Source organism: Bidens hawaiensis, unplaced genomic scaffold (genome assembly GCF_021521415.1).
Source record: "Bidens hawaiensis isolate Kalapana, Puna unplaced genomic scaffold, B.hawaiensis_p1.1 tig00001647_1, whole genome shotgun sequence".
Lineage (NCBI taxonomy): Eukaryota > Viridiplantae > Streptophyta > Magnoliopsida > Asterales > Asteraceae > Bidens > Bidens hawaiensis.
The window spans coordinates 295,656-311,426 of NW_027491093.1; the positions used below are offsets into that span (position 1 = coordinate 295,656).

At 34.3% G+C, this 15,771-nt stretch overlaps 1 long non-coding RNA gene and 1 pseudogene across 1 annotated transcript; both read right to left on the reverse strand.

Moving 5' to 3' along the window:
- Window positions 1–2,670: 2,670 nt before the first annotated feature.
- On the reverse strand, window positions 2,671–3,154 carry LOC143590191 (17.9 kDa class II heat shock protein pseudogene; annotated as a pseudogene).
- Window positions 3,155–14,587: 11,433 nt separating this feature from the next.
- On the reverse strand, window positions 14,588–14,972 carry LOC143590197 (uncharacterized). Its single transcript, XR_013145427.1, has 2 exons — window positions 14,831–14,972; window positions 14,588–14,719 (listed from the first exon to the last, which is right to left on the reverse strand). It is a non-coding gene; the product is annotated as an uncharacterized LOC143590197 (long non-coding RNA).
- Window positions 14,973–15,771: the final 799 nt, after the last annotated feature.

The following is a 15,771-nucleotide window of genomic DNA, read 5'->3' on the forward strand; positions in this document are numbered from 1 at the left end:
AACAACCTAAGGCAACCCAACCATAAAACATTGATCATGGTTTTCCTCACATTGACCATACTGTTAAGATGCTTACCGTTATGAATTTCTTTTATGTTTTGCATTGAAATTTTTTTAGTGTGTTTAAAAGTGAGTATTTTAGAAGGTAAAGACAACTGTGTATTGATAGGCTGATGATCCATCATCACTCAGTTGATGATAGTTTGTTTATTATGTTGTGGTGTTAGTGGATTTATATTGTCTTCGCTCAAAGGACCACGTTGATAATGAAAATGAAGAAGACGATAGCAGTGACTCAGCTTCAAGTTTCCTGCCAAATTCTAAGATTCCAAAAGCTAGTGTAGTTTCCAAAGCCGCAACCGAGTTATTCACTTGTAAATGTTTTTTTAAATAACATTTGTTGAATGTATGATTTTTTTTAATTAAGTTTGTGCTACCCTTTTAGGTTTGGTATATCAAAAATTTCTTCTAAATGTATATGATATAAGTTTTGATATCTAAATTATATATTCCAGTTTAAACATGTTACAAATGATGCGTCATATGTTTTATAAAGTACCATTATTAACTAAAACATGGTTGACAAGTGATACAAACGTAAGTTATTACCTTTATTAAGTTTTAATACATTACAAAATCAGGGTTCATGGTCTTCATTTACATAAGTACTATAATGCGTTTTTGCTCCCAGACCCAAGTTTATGCATCATACGTCATGCTGCCATTTTGTTGTAACACATAAATATATAAATATAATATGAAATAACACAATTATGTTTGATATTCTCGTGAACCCATATCTCACTAAATGTATTAGTACGTAACCAAACCGTCACATTTGTTACTATAATTATATTCATCACATTACTACGTAGATATTCCCATCCACGGATGGGTCAACTACTAGTTTTTATGGTTAGAGAAAATTTCTTATTTTCTATGGCTTGATCGGTGTAATTTCTTGTATAACCTCAAGTCTCTTGTTAGATCATATGTAGTGGATGTAATCTCTACGGATGCGTTTTGTGTCATGTGGTGTGCACGTTACCATAAGGGTTTTTTGGCTGTGTAATGAATGGAGCCCCTTCAAATAGTTTTTTTTAACGGCCAACAAACATAGAATGCCTAGTCACTCCGCACGGGGTGACCCAATGACAAATGGCTACCGCCTGCTGGGTTAACATAGAAGACCTAGGTACTCCATACGAGGTGACCCAATGGCAATAGGTTACCGCCAGCAGGCCCAACCAAGCTGTACGAAGCCTTTAAGCGCCGCCAAGTTATCTCCAGTTCTGAGGAAAATCCACCGCACGAAGGCCCGCTAGTGGTAAAACTCGAATACTCTCATGATCAAACTAAAGATCACAAAGATCTCAGTTTTCCTTCACTGAGCCACTCATCCATGGACGGAACCCGAGTCTCATTTAACGAGGGGAGGAGAAGGAAGGAGGAGAAAATGTTAAATATCATGTTCCAGAGATTTTTTAAGGTTTAAGGAAAAAATGGGAGGGGAATGGAGGGAAAATACTAAAAAATTTAAACTTATATTCTTTCTTCCAAATTAAAGAGATTAGGAGAGAAAATCTTTTCAATACTAAATTACCCTTAATACTAATTTTATTTTAGTTTTACTTAAAGGGTATGATAGTAAAACTATAACTTTCTTTTCTTTTCCTCTCAACTCGGGAACACATGAATTAAGCTTTTCGTCTCATTTCTTTTCTCTCCTAATTTCCTTCGCCGCCCCTCCCCTCGTTAAATAAAACTCTGGAACATAGTGTGGGCAAGGAGGGGCTGCGGCCCCTCTTGTTATCGGGCTCAGAATTTCTAAATATAGCTCATATATTTTCGATAAATATAGCTCTTATATTTTCGTTAATATATTTGGACTCATAAGGTAATATATGATTTTCAAACTAAACCAACTAAAGCACCAGGTTATTTTATGATTTATTCAACCCCCCAACCCCATGTTAAACCAATTAAAAAACCATGTTATTTATTTTATGATTTACTCACCCCCATGTTGTAAGTAGGAATTGAAATTGAGGGCCACAAAGGGTTGTGACATGTTTTAATGTCTCCGGTGCTTTGAGGGCTACAAGGGAAAAGGACCCATTACATTGTTTCATGTTTTATTTTAAGACACGTGTAGTCATAACTTTACATCCCTAGACGCTATGTGTTAATATAACGCCTAGTCAGAATTATGATTTTTGTAGAACATGGATGTGATCATAACTTTCCATCCTTAGGTGTTATGCATAACGCCCACTCACTTTTACACCGTTAGGGAGGGTTTAAAATGTTTTTTTTTTAATTTTCGAGTCATCTAACGTTATACACAAATCGCCGGCCAAAAAAACCCAAAAGGGGGGAGGGGTGCCCGGCATTATCCTTCCTAACGCAGCACATAACGTGTCAGTACACTTGGTCTAATAAAAGTTACAATTAACATGTTCATAAACCATTCAAACCAAAACCAAACATCAGATGGATTTAAAGTCTAACCCAAAACAGCCAGAGATCAAATAAAAACAACCAACAGATTGATTATGATAGCAAACAGAGCAAAACCAGAAACCAAAGACATTACATATGCTCACTCATTACCCATGACAGTCAGTTACATATCTAACATCCGATAGATTATTCATACCCCATACGCAATATTCCATATAACATTTTCTTCAAGCAACCTGCACCTGGATCGTCTTTGGCTTCTTGGGCTCAGGCGGCGGCAGCTTCTCCACGGTGACCGTCAAGACACCGTCCTGACAAACCGCGTTTATCTTATCCGTATTCGCATTTTCTGGCAGAGCGAACTTCCTCGTAAACTTGCCGATCCTCCTCTCCATCCTGACGTATTTGACTCCCTCCTTCTCCTCCTGCTCATGCTCCCTCTTCCACCAACACGTTGTCGTCTTCCACCTGGACCTTAATATCTCCGCTCTTTAGCCCCGGCATGTCCACGATAAACACGTACGAGTTCGGGTACTCCTTCACGTCCGCTGGGGTCGCCGCCATCGCTCTTGCGTCTCGGACGTAAGCGCGGGTTGGTCCAGAGTTGTTAGACTTGGTTGCGGTGTTCGAGGATGTGGTGGAGGTTGCGGAGGAGTGGAGACTCGAACCCCATCAAACTACTGATGGCCATTTTTCAGTATTGTATTGTTTTGTTGTTGATGATTTGTTGGAAGGTATAAAATTGGAAATGAGAATTTGTGAGATTACAAGATGATGTGATGGAGTGAGATTGTTGATAGGGGAAGCAACTTCTTTTCATATCCAGAAAATGTTTTCAAGGACTCTTTAAACGGAATTATGAAAATATATCATTTATATATTTTAAGGTGATAGAAACTATGATATTTATTTACTTTTAAACCAAACATTTTTTTCTCTTAAAACATTTATACACAATTAAAAATATTGAAAACGGTGAGGACTTCTAACAAACTCACCTTTAACATTATAATGTTAATAAACGTCTAAACACTCGTGTTCTATTAATATAGTATACGTTTTAATAATCCATTCACATTATTATAAAAACTGAGAATCCGTTTTGTATCTAAAAGGAATATATATATACATATATATATATAGTTTGGTATATTATATTTTAAGTTGATAAAAAAATCAATAAGTCGTTGTGTAAGGAAAAAGAATATTACGAATTTAACATACCTACGGTAAAATTATAATTTTTGTAACTTCATAGCTTTTTTTTATAAAGTCAGTCAATTTCAATTTAGGTAATATGGGGTTTGGATGAATATACAAAAGCGGTGAACTAAATGAAAATCGATAATGGTAAAATGGGAGACATGATAAAAGGAGTTAGGGGAGATGGTAAGAAGCTTAGTTTCTGATATTTGGGTCGAGAACATGAGCCTAAAGGACGTTTGCCCCAATTTATTTAAACTAGAAAAAACAAGTTTTGTAAAGTGAGAGATAAGGTTTGAAGGCAATGTAGGTCTTGCAACCGGAAATCGAAGTGGTCAAGCCATCCTAGATCGTAGCAAGAAAATGGAGAATGGGAGAAATGCTTCTAGATTTTGTGTGCAACTAATTGGAAAATGGGGACAGATCTCTAGCGGTGGATGGGAAATAATGAGGAGGAATTCTAGGTGAGTGGGTTGAAAAGGTTGTTAAAAAATTATAAGGATGTTAGCAATAATTATATTACGAGTTGGAGTAAATGGTGTGACATTCGTCAATTTCCGGTTATCTTGTAATTGTTTTTATGTTGTAAATCGACCCAAACCTTTCAAATATATAAAATATTAGTTTTTATGTTACTAAATTATTCCCACTTGTTCAATTTGAAAAACCCATTTTACGGATTCGAAAACGCCTTTAAAACGCTCAAGTTACATCGAAAACGAACTTTCGAGACGTAAAACGAACCACGCAAGACGAGCTGGACCAACCCACACCACCCCGGACCACGCCGCACTGCGCAGCCAGGGAAGGAGGGCTGGTCACGCGGCGCGAAGAGCATCAGATCAGATTTCTTGTTTGTTGTTGTTTTTTGTTTATATCCTTTTATCCAATCCGATTTTTACCCATTAGACCTAATGTAAAACCCTTTCAATCTTATCATATTTATACACTCCCTCATCCTTCATTAATCCCTGCTCACACTCAAATTTTTCTCTCAAATTCAAGGGTCTTTAAGGTTGTTTTTCATTGTTCTTGAAAGTTTGACTTTCAAAAGTCAAACTGATCAAGTCTTGCATTTTAATTAGTTTACTTAGACTTAATTAATACTTGAAGCTTATGGCACAACATATATATAATATACACCCCTTGTTACCTTTGGTGGTCACTTCCCCGGTCTCGGTCGGTGGAGTGTCGGGGCTCGTAAGGCAAGGCTACATGGAGGACTTACGTAGTCATTGATATTATATATAATTATATAACTTGTTTATGCTTATTAACCATGCTTAACTTCTGCTCATTTTAGTTTGTACATCATTTTTATGAAGTTCCATGGTTATGGGTTTGTAGAGGCTAGCCTTGGTTTAACCGTAAATAGCTCTAAATCGTAAACCGAACTTTATTTACTAGTTTTGTTAAATAATTGTTTAAGTATGCTTATTGTTATATTTAAGTTTCTAAAATCATTTTTATAAGTTCTATGGTTATGGGTTTGAAGAATCATACATCGGTCTTAATCCAAAACAAGATACGAACCGAAAACGAACTTTCGCTTAAAGACTTTATAGTTAACTTTTTGGTTGTAAAAACTTAAGTATCATCATTTATAAATTTTTATACAAGTTCTTTGATATTTGAACATGTGGCAACCATCAATGAACTTATTGCATCTCTCTTTTCTTTTCTATTCTTTTTATATTTTTAGCTAATTACTAATATATACAAATTAGAACTTTGGTGCCATAAGTGTCCTCATTGTGTCACTTGACGGCACCTCAATGGTTGAAGACATTTTTCTCTTTTTTTTTAGTTTCGGCACTGCTACGAACATAACGTAAACTGGCTGAGTGCCAATTTTTTGTTTTTCTTTTAGTCCCTGTATCGTAACAAACGTGACGGAAACCAACCGAATTCGCGTAGACTCATCGTATTTTGTTTTAGTTATGGTAACGTAGTGAACGCGACGTAAACGAATAAATGATAAATTTGCTTTTGTTTTTGCTTTTTTTAGTTTTGCTACCATAACACATGTGACAAAAAAAAACAAATTCCCATCGACTTATGGCCTCAACACCCAGGACCGACAACGTTTGGGATTTACTGTCATTCGGATTTTAGCAAGCTGCCCCGAAGTAACGCACCGGGTGAAAAATTATTATTAATTAAACAATTACAAATCTCCAAATAATTCGACCTAATTTAGTGACGTGAAAGGTGACATCCCATTTTCCACCTCGACACTTAGTTGTCATTTTCCCCTTTCATCTTGATCCTTTCACCTCTCCATTCATCATAATGAATGACCTTATAACAATAAACAACTGTAAAACTATATTTGATTAATGATTTATTATATTCAATAAGGTTAAACGGCTTATAAAGTTGCTTTTTTTTTGTTTGCTTTTGTTGTTTGGTTTGATATTTAATTCTTGAGAATTGTCGATACATACCAAGTCCCTAAGTCCTAATGTCACGTGGTCATGTCGTTTAATTGCCATTCAGAATTTGGTCACATTTCGTTTATCTCACTCACTAAATAGTGAAAATCAAATCCATATTCCATCAAAATATCAAATTCAAATGGAGGATAAGTTTACCTTAAATAGTTTTTATAAAAATTCTAGGTTGATCGTGGCATGCAATTTTGGGTTGTGGCAGGATGGACCGAAGGTGACCAACGTAGGTGGGCATGGGCGTGATTTGTTGTAATCTGGCGGAGCTGTGGAACACGCGACGTGTTACAAGCCAAACAGAAGAACTCAACCCAAAAGACTAGTCTGATAGGTGAGGGAACCGATTTGGCTTATAAACCCCACATCAGTTGCCCATACAACCGATGTGGGACAAGTCCCATACCTTGCAATGGTTTCAGTCCGTAACAATAATTGAGACGATCTTATTATTATAATAATAATAATATTATTATTATTATTATTATTATTAAAGTTCATCTTTTATTTAGTTTTCATTGTAGTCAAATTATGTTTCCTTATTGTTTATCTTTTTCTATTTTTATGTCTTTTGTTTTTCTATATATTGTAATCTCTTTTAAGAAAAAGAATAAGAAAGAATTATTATTTTGGGTCTCTTTTCTCTTCTTCTCTTGTGTTCTTGGGAGATTGACGGTTGTCTCAAATAAACCGTAACAATTGGTTCTTTCATTGAGCCATAGCCTAGATGGCTTTGGAAGAACTCTTGTGGGAGCATCCACAACTACCTCGTTTTACTGGATCCAATCCCGCCCTATGGATCTCTCAAGCAGAACGATATTTTATTTTTTACGCGATCTATGGCGACGAGCGGTTTCCCTATGTCATTGAATCCTTCGATGATGAACCATTCTGGTGGTTCAATGGCTGGCTTCGGAGTTCAGACTTCCTCACTTAGGATGATTTCACTACAACAATGCTTACTCAATTCCACGCTGGTTCCGTCAATACAGTTACCAAGTCTGATCATGAAACCATTGTTAATGAGGAAGTTACTCAAGGATTGGAAGATGTAACCTTAGGTGGGCATGCAATTGGTAAATATAAGCAACAAAATTGTATGTTAATGGTTAATAAAGATGTCAGTAAAATTTACAACAATACAATTAGTTCGTTGGCGCCGACACCGTTAAAAAGTGCAACAAGGCGATCCGTGTTGCACTCCTTGTGGTGGTCCGTTGACATTGGCTTCAATAACACCGGAAAACTCGAATGGCGGCCACTATGGTGCCACGTTGATACCATCCCACTTGTCGTTGTACGACTCGAGTGGCGACCACCATGAACAACATTCCGTCCTTGAGGACAAGGACGTTTTAAAGGGGTCGGGAATTGATACGATCTTATTATTATTATTATTATTATTATTATTATTATTATTATTAAAGTTTATCTTTTATTTAGTTTCCATTGTAGTCAAATTATGTTTCCTTATTGTTTATCTTTTTCTATTTTTATGTCTTTTGTTTTCCTATATATTGTAATCTCTTTTAAGAAAAAGAATAAGAAAGAATTGTTATTTTGGGTCTCTTTTCTCTTCTTCCCTTGTGTTCTTGGGAGATTGACGGTTGTCTCGAATAAACCGTAACACGACGTCTGGTGAGGCGGTAGGGGCGCCATGCGGCGATGGGTTGGAGCCTGGAGGTTGGAGGAGATTGTAGTCTCATGTTTGTGTATGGGTTGATGTCATGAGACATAAAGATAAAACCCGTAAAAGTAAACCCTAATTACTTTAACTAGATTAAGAAAAACCAATTCAAAAAACACGTAATTGAGTAAATTTGGTCTTGGGACCTTTCAGTTACAAACCATAGCCTTAATTACTAGAACCCTTGTTCTTTTTATGTAAGTGTTCATCCTATAAATTATTTAGAGGTTCACTTTAGTTTTCAAAAAATCATGATATTATCGGATGCCCTGTCTGTCTGTCTGAAAAGATAAAGAATTTTGGCTACCCCTGTCATAAAAATATAAACTTTGGTCTTTGGATCAAAGGGTAGGTCGGGCCATGTTGGTTACTAGATCATGTCGGGTTCGGAACAGAGCAATTATTTTTATACACAAACTTTAACTCGGATAAAAATGGGTTCGCAGGGTAGGCCTTGAGAGTGGGCAATGTGGGGACCTGGCCGGGGCATGTGTTTTTTGGGAGCACAATTTTTTAAAAAATTCCGATATTTTATATGTATTTAGATTATATACCCGAACTTTTATAAAACCACAATTTTATAATACGCAAACACTTTATAGTTTATTTGGTATGTCATGAACTCATTCTAATATTATGATTTTGATAATTTTAATGTTTATTACAATAACTTTAATAGCCGGTTATAAAATATAGTTTACGTATAGTTCGTTAAACCTTAAAAGACATATTTTTTCGACTCGGGCGGGGTATGTAAATTTTCAGGGTCGGCCCTGTGGGTTCAAGCCCGTTTAATAAATGTTCAATCGACTTTTAGCCCATTTGACCCGTTTTAATATTAGCTAATTATTATTTTCAACCCATTTAACTTGGATTGAACCACTTCAATATTACTTCGTTTATATTCTAATCATAAAATTTAGAGAGAACAAAATATATAATATTTTATTTAATCATAATTTTATACATAAAATAAATTATTATAAATATAAATTTAGTATATTATATTTAAAAATATAATATAGAGCATACTCATTTAGGGTCGCGAGAGAGTTCGAGCTCGATAAGTGAAGCTCGATCGTTGTCCCGTTTATCAAACAAGTTTATACAAGCTCGAGCTCGTTTAATGCCACTTTCTATGCTATTTCAGCAATTTCATGCTCCATAAGAGGATGTTACTTCAAAACAAACCATAAAACACAATATTAAACTTCACAACTAACGAACAAAAAGAAAGAAAAAAAGGTTTACTGATTATGACAAACAATAATGTTGCAAGTGTTGTGATCTTTGCAACATTAGATTAGGAGGAGGAAGCTATAATACAGTAAAACTTTTTGAAAATCTTAGAATAAACTTTGAATTCAAAAGTTGTAAATTATTAATGTTTTTTGTTTACACTTGAAGGCAATCTACCAGTTGTACTTAAATACCAAAAGAGCTTTATTCATTCTAATCCATTTGTATATGATTGCCAAAATGGTTTTCCATAAAATGAAGAAAAGACGTTTTAAGCACTCCCATATACATTCTCCGAAAGGACTTTAAGCAACACGAACATCCCGAGCCGAGCTAAGTAATAAACAAGCAAGACCGAGCTTAGAAAAACCACTTATGAGCAGAGCTCGAGCTTAAAAAAAACAGCTCGTAAGTCCGCTCGAGCTCCCGTAAGTAAAAACAGCTAGCTCTGGCTTGGCTAGTTTATACCCTTAACACTAAGTTTAAAGATGAAATCCCATACTTTGGGTTTTAACATTCTTTGATAGTTTTTTTTATCTTGTTAAACCTGAAAGCTGACCCAACCTGAACCATTCAACCCGAAACTAAAATAATACAAGTGATGAAGAAATAACCCCTTAATATATACACAAACACAATATACATGATTAATCCCCTTTATTTCACCATTTTGATGAACTAAAGCCCTATTTTCTCTAACAATCTAATCAATTCATGTTATAAAATTTACATACAAACATTTTACACTCAGTTTGTAGAACAAGGAACAAATAACGAACCATGTAACGTAAAACTAATAATGGTTATCCGGTTATTGATACCGAGACCGGGATTTTTTACATTTTAATGACATGTTATTTATTTAATTTTAATTAAAAAAAATTAGAAATGAAAAATAGAAAAATGTATTTGTTAAATGATTGTTGGAGAGTTTTAATTACATCTTTATTTTTTGCAAAACTCTAAAAAACTGACAAAACATCATGTAACGTAAAATACCGCTATGCAGAGGCGGACCTATGTATACGGTGCGGGTGTCGACTGTCCCCTTTGAACCAAAAATAATTAGTGCTAATATAGTGTTAAAATCCTGACCGACCCATTTGAAATTTCTAAATCCAGTGAATGATGAAGGAAAATAGAAGAAGGTAGCATGACTAGAAAATGTTATTCCGACTGATGTTGTGGCGTTTCTTCCCTTGTTGCAGTTTAATTTGGACGATAAACTAAGAAGGAGACACATGAGTGGCCAATTTGATATTTTAGTAACATGGGCTTCTTAAAGGCCCAATTAAAAAGCCAGAAGAAGGTAGTATGACCAGAAAATTTTATTCCGATTGATGTTGCAGTGTTTCTTTCCTTGTTGCAGTGTTATTTGGACGATAGACTAAGAAGAAGGAGACACATGAGTGCCCAATTTGATATTTTAGTAACATGGGCTTCTTAAAGGCCCAACTAAAAAGCCTACAAAAAAACTTTTTACTCTTGGAAAGTATTTATTGGAAAGTATTTACGGTGGGCTGGTCACCGGTGACATATTCTCTCTTTTTTTCTTTTTCTCATACTTTAAAACAAATATATAAAATATCTAACCACTAGATTCTTTTTCTGTTATTTTGTAGTGTATTAAAACCTATAAAATTTGGTTCTTTATTGTTTATATTTTATTTAATTCACTTATCATCTTTTCTTTTTATTAGATTATATGTATGTTTATAACTTACTTTTAATAAGAGAATCCTTAAACAAATATTGATCGGTATAATTTAAAATCGGTTAAGTGGTTGTATATCAACTAGAAAATTATATATTTTAAATACATTTATGCAAGTAGGAATTACGTTGTCACCCTCGGTCATAAAAATTTGGTCCCGCTAATGACAAAGTAAATGATGTTTTGGTTAGATTGAAAAAATAAAATCTCGTAGAAACCAATTTTAAATAAATTGTATTTTAATTATTTATTTCTAATGATAACATGTATGATTGATTATCTATATGTTGTTTAGGTGAATTGACCTATTTCGATTCAACCTGAGCGGCTAAAGAGGATAAAAAAAGATATATAACAATTTAACCTGACTCGAATGACTGAACCAAAACAAAAAAAAAATTTATATATAAATTGAAACGACCTAAAAATTTTCCAAACCTCTTTATAAAAATTTCCTGAATTCACTACTGTCGCTATGTACATAGTTACGCACGGTACACCACTACACCATATAGGTCTCTGTCCCGATCTCAAGTAAGCTTTCATAACATTGTTCGAGTTAAAAGAATTTATTATTGTTTAATCACAAGTTCAATGCTTGTAATATATTAAACATATTATATTATTTATATAAGCAGCAACATGTCAAATTTGTTTCAATTGCCCTTTTATGTTCATTTATTTTTTATTATTATTATTTTGCCACATTGTGAACTTAATGATTGAAAATCTTATAGGTATTTGCAAGGCCCTTGAATCAAGAGATGAGGGTTAAACCATTGCATATTATTCAATATAAAGTTTATTTTAAGTCGGGTTATCCGTGCCGTGGTACGGTGGTAAGTATTCCCACAGGTCACGCAGATGACCCGGTTCAAACCCCGGCAACAGCCTTAATTTTTACAAGCCCTGCTTTTAGGCTCATCAGTAGCCCATCAATATGAGTCTACAAGAAAAAATTAACCCTAATTTTATCCCACTTTATGCGTCTCTTCATCTTGCGTCATAATAAATCACATCCAACTGAGGGAATTTACGATAATAATAATATGGAATATCGGCGTTTAGACATCAATCATTTTCCACTCCGAGAAACAGATGATTTCTTTTGTATAACCAGTTAATCTGTTTTGAAATACCTTTATTGAACATAAATCCTTAACTACCCTCCATTCCTTTTCATCCCGTTTTTGCACTTTTATTTATTTAAATTGTAATAATTTATTACGTTATTTAATAGAGTTTTATTTGTCTTATTTTACAGTCTACACATATTAGTTACCATACTTGATGAAATTGTCGATGAAAAAGAAATGTTCATAATCATTATTATTCCAATTTCCAAGTTTTTCTTGATTATAAAGCAAATTATTCAATCTTGCGACCTATTTATTTTTTTTGAACGACCAACTAAGTAACGGCGGGTGCTCCCTACGCTGCCCCCATTGGCTAAAGGTAGCCCGAGCCGGCCACTAGTCCGGACGGACGGAGCCCCTAGCGGTCCACACCGGATAAAACCCGACCCCATGCCCGTCAAATGGCACGACAGCAAGGAGCCGGTAAAACCGGGTGAGATCAGGACTTGAACCATGGCAAGCCAGGGTCATTCCTCATATCTCCCATATAAATTGGTGATAGTGAGGTTTGAACCCCCTACCTCTCACTTGTAAAGTAAGTGCTCCACCATTGAGCCACATCCAATTTATCTTGCGACCTATTTATAATAATAATAATAATAATAATAATAATAATAATAAAAACTCATTTACATATCAGTAAAATGAATCAAATCATAATACCATTGGGATCCCATTTAAGGGTGGTGTTTCCATTGTACATGTAGGTGTCACACCCCAACTAGAGGGCTGGACATGACAACTGAATATCAACTAAAACACAACGGAAATAAGGTAACAAATTTATATTAAGACACTAGGTCAAAGTTACAATCAAATGTCTAATACAACAAAAAGCTAAAAATTTAACTACCATCTAATTAGGTGAAAATGTTTTACTATCCATCACGGCTTCTTCGTTTTAAGTTCTATGGTTCGACATAAGTCTTCTAAAATGATCTTCTATATCCAAACAAGCTCTTGTCTAAGACTCTAAATCCCCGTATCCGAATTAAAGTACATGAACACATGCTTAAAAATAATTGGTCAACTAAAAAGTTGAAGAGTTCATGAGTTTAATTTGTAAAAACACATATATAAAAATGGTCTAAATAGTAAATAGTATGGTGCACATTAAACAAGTTCACAATCAAACATGTGTTCACGACCTGTGAACATCTAAAATATATATACCCCTTACCCATACCCTTATTGTTATGGGTCAAATTTACTTATGTCTGCCAAAATAAGATACAAAATTGCGCCGATATATGTCACAAGATAACCGTTATATCATTCAGTGGGAGGTCGTCCATGATATAGGCCCACTGTGTGCGCGGGGGTCTTCTCCAGATAGTACAACCTATATATCTCGTGGCTCCTAAGAAGTTAATGATTGTGCTACAAAGTCGGGGATTGTTTATCGCAGCTAAATTGGTCTTGATTAATAATACACCAAAAAGTTTAAAAAGATATAGAAGCATGTATACACCCCAAAAAATTTAAGAAAAAGGGTAGTGCATGAACTCACCTTAGTTTATGCATGGAGACAAAAATATTAACAAATCTTGTATGCTACGCCGAAAACGGCTCCAAATGATAGATATCCCTAAATCCATATAACATGTCACTAAAAATAATAGGTGTCATTCCATATGTGTTCGTGACCTAAGTGGGTTATGGATATGCATGTACTTATGTTATTTGAGGTTATGGTTACATATTATGACATGTATTGTAATTAAGTTTCCTTAACTAGAACACTTGAAATGTTAGGTATTTTAGACTCAGGCTATGATAATATATGTCATTATTAGTCATGTGAGAAGATAAATAATAAGTTAGATACATAACGTCTTTCCGAGCTAAAGTTTTTAAAGTTAGGATGGTTCGTTAATACATTTAGTTATCGAAAATAGTATTTTAGGGTTAGCTATAATATATAACATAAAATTAATAACTTAGTCTAAGTCTAAACAATTAATATCGTTGTTCTTCGAGTTTCGTTAGCAACATATCACTTATTGGTTTGGTTTTGCCCAAATGTGTGTTTGTATATCTTAAATTAAAAAGGTTTTAACTTGTGAAAACATAAATTAGCATTAGATCAGTTTCAAAGTGTTAAGTTTGTCCTTTTGACAACTTTCATCCCTTGTTTATGAACATAGGTAAAAGATTCTAAAATTTATAACTTTAATTATTGGTAGCTTAACTAACATTAAAATAGGTATTGTCAAATTATGTTAATATTTATATTTCAAGTCAAAATAACATGTAATAAAAATGAAATCAAAATTTGCTGTTAGTCTTGTCGGTTTTTGGTGAAAATGTGATAGTTAAGCTTTAATTTACAATTTTAATCTTTGGCAATTACTACAATACCTATTTTCATAATTCATAATGTGTAAAAGGATATGTTGTAGCATAAAAAAATATTTAAAGATTTAGATTTACTTTGTCGGTTTCGAGTTTTAACGCGTTTAGTTTGGTTTAACCGTGTGATAAATCCATGTATCAAAATAAAATGATTATTCTTTCTGAATTTATCATTATACTTATATTTACTGTAAAAGTAATGTTTTCATAATTATATAATGGTTTTATTTTATTTATGGTTATTGCGTACGTAGATTGTCGGTTTTTAACGGTTTTTAAAGGTTTGGTTATATTTAATGCTAAAAGTTGACTCGAGCAGAGTTCATATGGTTTCGTTACTGTAATTACGCGTGCCTAATTTGTGTGAAAAATAAGGAAATTAAACGCAATAAATGAGCAAAAGATTTAGGAATTGTTACCGGGTGTCAGAACTGAAATAAACAGGTTTCAAGATGCTTCAATAGATCAAAGTATTCTGTCAACAATGTGAGAATGGGAGGGCATCAGGTTTAGAGCAAAAATCTTTCTAAATACCACATGATTGAAGTGAAAATATGATGATTTTAACAAAGGTTTTTGGGTTTACCTTTATGGAATCAAACTAGGGGCTATTATGAGAACTCTCAAGTCTGGTTTAGGCTGATGTGGGTAGAGCATGGAGGGTCTTGGGGATGTGAACTTATGTAATAAGAATTTGAGGATGATTAGGAAGCAGTTAAGTGCATGCAGGTATTATAACTTACAAGTTTGATGTGTGTGTGTGTGGGGGGGGGGGGGGAATTGAACCTGAACCTCTTGGATGGTTCCTGGCCAAGAATCACAGCAGTATTCAAGGTGCTTTGGATATAGTCTTGAGGCATGATTAAGGGCTGGAACAACATACGGGATGTGAGAGATCAAAGAACTAAGAAAGTAGGACAAGAATTTTGCAAGAACTAAAGGTTGGTTTCTCATATTTATTTGCTTAAAGGTGATGGCTGCTTGTCCAATACCCTATCACGATTAAGAGGTCTGGGACAAGTGAGAGTAATGGAGTTTTGAGATGGGGAACAACTAGGAGGTTTCATGAAGAACTTATAGAGTTGAAAAAAGTCTTTGTATGCTCTAGGATTGGCTAAGGCTTATGCAACTTTTGATTTCCAGATCTTTCATCTTGGAAACTAAATCCTTGGTGGGGGCTCAATGATTTTGGAAAGATATGTATACATTTTCTAAATCTCTAGGAGATCTTGTAGGGTGTTAGGGTTTTAAGAGAGAGAGAGAGAGAGAGAGAGAGAGAGAGAGAAGAAAGTCATAGGAGAGAGACGCACCAAGAGTGAGAGAGAGAGAGAGAGAGAGATCTTCTTGGTCTGGGATTTTTATAAAATCTAAATATTATGTTTACTAGTTAGATCCTCCCATGTTACGGGAGTTTAATTTAAGTTTTTTCTAAAATTTTTTTGCTAGTTTATGATGATTTATTTTATTTTTTAACGTACTTTGTTTTAATTTAATACATAAATATTAGTTTGTTATTATATTTTTTTG